Below are 6,000 nucleotides of genomic sequence, written 5' to 3'. Positions count from 1 at the left end.
CCTGTGAACCAGCGCTCCAACTGATGAAATTTTGCGCCCCAGCGCACGACAATGTAAAATTCAACATGGAAACTCTAACTTACGATTTTTGTTGTATTTTTCATATAAACACCATGTAAACATTATTGAAAAAGGTTTGGATCATTACTGAATGAAATTGAGAATTTTCTGGTTTTTGTTTCACATTTTTGTGTGTTTTATCAAATCAAACTTCTCAAAATTTAATAAATTTGTGGAAGTTGTCGATTGTTTTCGCTCGGATTGTATGTTGTTCACTGAATCAAGGGCGCGACTAGATATAATTCGTGTTTGCTTTTCTTGAATAACCGGATTCACATCACATCTTTGTAATTTTCCCTAATAAATGCAATGGTGTTGGGTATCCCTCTAGCCAGACCTCAGTTTCAAGTTCAACTTCATCTTAAGGGCATTTCATATCGAAATGTTGATATAATATTTATTGGCAGACTATTTTAATAACAATAAGTTCTCGAGGAATATGTCTTCATTTCATTATGTAATCACTAATGATCATGTTGTAACATGTAATATACTTATCATAAATAAGAAAATAATATTGCATAAATCTAATTCTAATATCAACATATATTATGTACATGTCATATGTATTACACTACGTTTTCTTATAATTTTCATTTAAATTTCATATTTCCTAAAAGTAATTTCTACATACCAATACTGATATTAGAACAATTGGATATTGCATTGCATAAAATTCAACACTTGCAGTAATAAGAGAGAAGCCAGATAGTTTATTCACTGAGGGGAACCAGCACAATACAATTCCACACTTTAACAGAACCATTTTTTGCTTCCTGGCAGATTATATAAAAATCGTAAACTCTCAAAAAATATCATACATAACCAGATATATTTGCCATTTTTCCCACAGATCATTATCAAGAAAGTTAACCACATTCTTAAAACCAATTTAAGGGCGAGCATAACGTACACAAACACGACGCTGGATCTGGCTCCTACAAGAAGGGCAGTCCTTCATTCCTTGCTTCTCGTGTAACTCATTGCAAGTCATGCAGACCACTTGATGTGCACATGGGAGGAAAACCACCGACATCTCCTCAGATAGACACATTACACATTCCCGTTCACGTTTCACGCCTCCATTCCCAGTGAAATCTTGGAAATATGATGCTGCTACCACTCTTGGTACATAAGACACGGCTGAATCTTTAAGGGCCAGACTGTTTTGGCAGTCGGATAGTTTACTGGCATAGGTTCCGTCTATTCCTCTCCTAAGAGCGGCTATTTTTAATGAGTCTGATTTTACTTTCAGTCGAGAAATTTCTTTCTCTAGCATGTCGATATCATCTTTACACTTCTGGATATTGGTTTCTGCTTTCGACTTCATAACATCCTCTTTGGCTTTTGCTGAGGCTGCAGTATATTCCCTTTCTTTTCTAAACGAACTGGCCTGTGCAAGTAACTTATCTTTTTCTTTCTTTTCTTGATGCCATTTTGCCTGTGACGTCACGATTTTTTAATGTGAACTTACAATAGACTTGTATATGAAAAACTTTATAGACATCTCTAGGCCCTGAATTATTGACTTTGTTAACTAGAATAAGGTTTAAAAGGTTCGATTTTAGAGCTACAAAGGTAGGTCGTACAAACTAATTTCTTGTTTTTTTTATCTTTCAAGATAAGCCACAAGATAAACGACCATTATTTTAGGTCCATCAAATTAGATAGACCATGTTTTATTCTGTAACTCCAAACAAAGAAAACGATTCGCGCCAGCGACTCAAGTATCCCCCCTGAGCAAAAATAATTAGTTCACCATTGTCTACTGCCAAAACATAGAAATTTAAGTATTTGCAACTGTGTCGATATAGGCTAACATACTTACAAATATGGTATGAAACCGGATATAACTGCACATCTCTGTTAAAGTCATAGAATGATAGAATACATATACAAACTATGCTCTCTTAACCTGATATTTTAGCTTTTTTAAAAGACTGCCGGCTTATAAATACAAGACATTCATGTAGCAGGCCTTCAGGAAAACATCATAGTACTAAAAGTTCAGGGATGCAAAAATGTACCTCGACTTGATCCCTCACATCTTTGGCCTGCTGTAACTCCTGTTGTACAAGCATCATCTTTTGTTTTTCAGCTGCAAGCTCCACCTGTAAAATACTCTTCTGCTTCTCCCCTGACTGAAATTCCAGCAGCGTCTTCTTCTCCCTCTTCAACACCTCTTGGCAACTTTCAGCTGACTCAGCAGCGTGCACCTTTTCAGCTTCCATTTCCACCCTCAATATGGCATTCTCAACTACAAGTCTTCGGGCCGCAGCATTAGCTTGTTCTACCTGCCTACTAGCCTTAAACAAAGCATTTTCCATCTCAGAAAGCTTTTTCATGGTATTCTCTTCCAATATTTGCTTTTCTTTCTTGAGGCATTCCACTTCTCCCATGTCTTGCCTCAGAGTCTTGAGCTCGGCTTTGTCTTTGCTCAGTCTACGAGCAGCTTGCATGACCTTCTGATTTGCCCACTCTGTCCATTCTTGTAGCTGGTTTTGCAATTTTTGAACCTTTGGAATCAATTTCATAACCATTTTGTCCTTCCTGTCCAGTGGAATCCATTTCCCAAGGGACTTGACATTTAAAACACCACCATAACTATAATATGGTGTGTTATAGCTGATGGGTGTTGGATTAGCGATGCATTTGACAGGCGATGAGAGCGAAAGTTCTGTATCGGCCACAGGCAATGAAAGCAATGTGTTTTCTGGGAGAATAGGTAATGAGGTGAAGCCGCTACATTTAGGCAATGAAGGAAGATTATTTATTTCCAACCCCAATGCAGGCACCGAAGCAAGTCCATCGCTTGAAGAAATATTAATATTCTTGTAGTATTGAGGTGCACCGCCAATCTTGAATGAGGGATTCTTAGCATTCACACCAGTAGAATCAGCCACAGCTTTAAGTCTCTTATCCAACTCTTGAGCTCCAAAACTACTTCCATAATTAGCAAGTTTCCTAGATCTCAACGTACTTTTAGAACCATGCGAACGATGGTGGCGTTTCTCAAAGTGAATGGACTTGTGCCGTAATATGTACTCTTTTTTAGTCATTCCAGAAGCTTTTCTACAGCACATAATTTTCTCCTCGGCAACTGTTGTGTGGGATATTCTGGTAGCATTAAAAGGTTTTTCATTAAGATTAGATATCGAGTTTAGATTTTCCTTCTCCGACACATCTTCAATGAGAAAAGAAGAGTGTCGACTCTCTTTATCAGGGACAAGTCTATAGGGAACGAACAATGTTTCTCGCTTCAGTGTAGGTTCATTTGCTAAATTGGTTGTCTCAGAGACCAATAGTTGTCTTCCGCAAACCGAATCAAGATTTGCTCGTTCATAGGGACAGTTGTGAGCGTTAGCAGCACGAAAATTTTGTCCGCAAGGAATTTGCAAATCAGAACTTATAAGCTCTTGTTTTGACGGGGATTTCCAAGAAAAGGATGAATCCCGATTGAAAACTGCAGCACTATGACAACTACTCGAAGGATAACTGTTCACAGCACAAGCATGTGACAAATTCATATCACATATCAAGAGACACCACATCGCATCCCCAGTGCTGAAGAAAGGCCTAACCTCTCTAAGAAGGCAAACCAACTCAGCTAGTATATACTTCTTCATCTGCTCCAAATCATCGAAATAGTGCTCTCTTGACCTCTCGATCTCTTGGCCACCTCTCAAAATAGCTAACGTGTTGTCGACTATATTTGATACAGTGTCTTTACACCCATAGAAAAGGCCAGACCTCAAAATGGCATTGATTACAACATCCTCGCTGTAACCATTCGCCATTATTTTCTTGATCGCACTCTTGAAAATTGCACCCAAATTGCTCAAAACAAGTTCTTCTAGCTGGGATTCGGTAAGCTCACTCCAATCAGCGTCATGATAATCGTTTGGTGATGCCTCTACATCATCCCTGGACCGGTCTACTCCTAACTCACGCGACATAGATGCAAAAGATAGTCCAAAGTCGATCTTTAAAGCATTGGAACCATTTCGATTCACATTACATATATTACACCTATTTGTATGCACATGATTTGGGATTCTCTCCAACTTTTCAGCACAGAATTCAAAACTGGCGCTTTCATTCGGTTGCAAAGGTGTGATCTCATTGGGGTTGGCTAAGGGAGGATCGGCTCGATATTTTCTCTTATTTCTACTTCCTTTTTCTTTGACCATATGTGCCGACATTTGACTGGATGTGCTACTACAAGCCCACCATTGATGCCATATCCAATCTGCAAATCAGAATGTTCTTGTTATTAAATGGTTCATAAAATTCAACGAAATCTATTTCACACAGCTAAATGAATCGCCTTCGTCCTACCTCAGATCAGCAATTGCCAACATTAGGCCTACACATAAACACAACTCTTAAATTAATGATCAAAGAAATAAAAGAAATCTTAAAACAGCAATACAATAATCATTATTCATTATTAAGAAATAATCAGCTCAATGAAAATATTTTCACTACTATCCAATCCCATCAAGAACAAAACTGAAAAAAATCCAGGAATCAGATTAAATTATTTAAAAACTATAAAAAAGAAAAGCATCAATTCACTCCCTAAACGACAAAACAATGATGATTTATCATAAAACATAACAAATTCTGCACATGATTCAAGCGCGATGACCAAAATGGAAAACAGCCCATGAACCAAAATCTAATCATAAATGCAAATTCCAACCCATTAAAAGTTTTCGATCCAAAACAATCGACGGATCAGGATAATCAAAATTAAGAAAAACCCAGATTACAGTATCCCAAAAAGATTCATCTTGTTTTTGATATGGTGAAGATCCCAGGAAGAAATTAAGGGATTTTACGATTTTTAATGATTCTTGGTGTTGATCACACGATCCATTCATACCGGATTTTGAGCTTATGGTTTTCGACAATCAAAAGATGTACAAATCTAACAGCATCCAATGTAAGTAGAGAGATTACGGATAGCTGTGTTTCTGTTTTTATTTTTTTCGCTCTCTTGTCTGCCTCTTCATCTCCTCTTACCTATAGGAAAATATAATTTTTCCTCCCTATCCCTTACCATTGATTTTGTAGTACTTCTAGTTCAGATGGTTTTTTTTTTTTAACAAAGTTTAGATATAATTTTGATGCTTATATATTGAAAAATACATTTCATTGAATATTAGATTCAAAAGATCAATTTCTATCAAGATTTGACCTACTACCAAAATGTGGTATAAAGCAAGAGCTATTTTGCTATTTTCTTATGAATCTCTATAATACTTCTTTTCATTATTATTCAGTGATGGGAACACTCATTGATGGCATCACTTTGTTTCTGAGGTGTCCGAATTGATGAAATAGATAAACGTTTGATCATTAAAATGAATTTGATTCTCCTTCATGTAAGATACATCAATATCGGTCTAGTTGTTTCGTTGGCTTGAGAAGTCACTCAAACTCAAACACGTGTTTTCCATGTGTGTTGCCTCGTCGACTCAAAAGCTCGCAAGAAAATCATGTGTTCTATCATTGGATTATGTTGTTTGTCATAGTGTTTAGAAATATATTAACGTCAACTCAATTGAAAGGATAATTATATATTTATGTACATAAAAACTCTTATGAAACCGTCTTATGGATCAATTTTGTGAGACATATATGTTAGTATATCCATTAAAAAGTATTATTTTTACACCTTAATTATTGTTTTCTGAATATTTTTTTACTCCATATATGGATCGGATCGACCCGTCTCACGAGTAGAAATCCTTGAGACCATCTTACATAAAACTTACTCATTGTCGTATACTTACACGTGGCTATGTGTCGATGATAAAGTATCAAAATTACTCATTCTCGCTTTACCATTATCACTATGTTATATGTTGAACTCGTAAATGCAATTTTTACACAATTAATTTTACAGTATGATTTGAGAATATTGTATTATAA

General features: G+C 36.3%; 1 pseudogene; it reads right to left on the bottom strand.

The window, feature by feature from the left end:
- Positions 1 to 753: 753 nt before the first annotated feature.
- LOC142551275 (putative E3 ubiquitin-protein ligase RF298) lies at positions 754 to 4,302 on the bottom strand (annotated as a pseudogene).
- Positions 4,303 to 6,000: the final 1,698 nt, after the last annotated feature.

Source organism: Primulina tabacum, chromosome 7, assembly GCF_025594145.1.
Source record: "Primulina tabacum isolate GXHZ01 chromosome 7, ASM2559414v2, whole genome shotgun sequence".
NCBI lineage: Eukaryota > Viridiplantae > Streptophyta > Magnoliopsida > Lamiales > Gesneriaceae > Primulina > Primulina tabacum.
The sequence above is the reverse complement of the archived record's forward strand: the minus strand, read 5'-3'. Positions and strand labels throughout refer to the sequence as shown.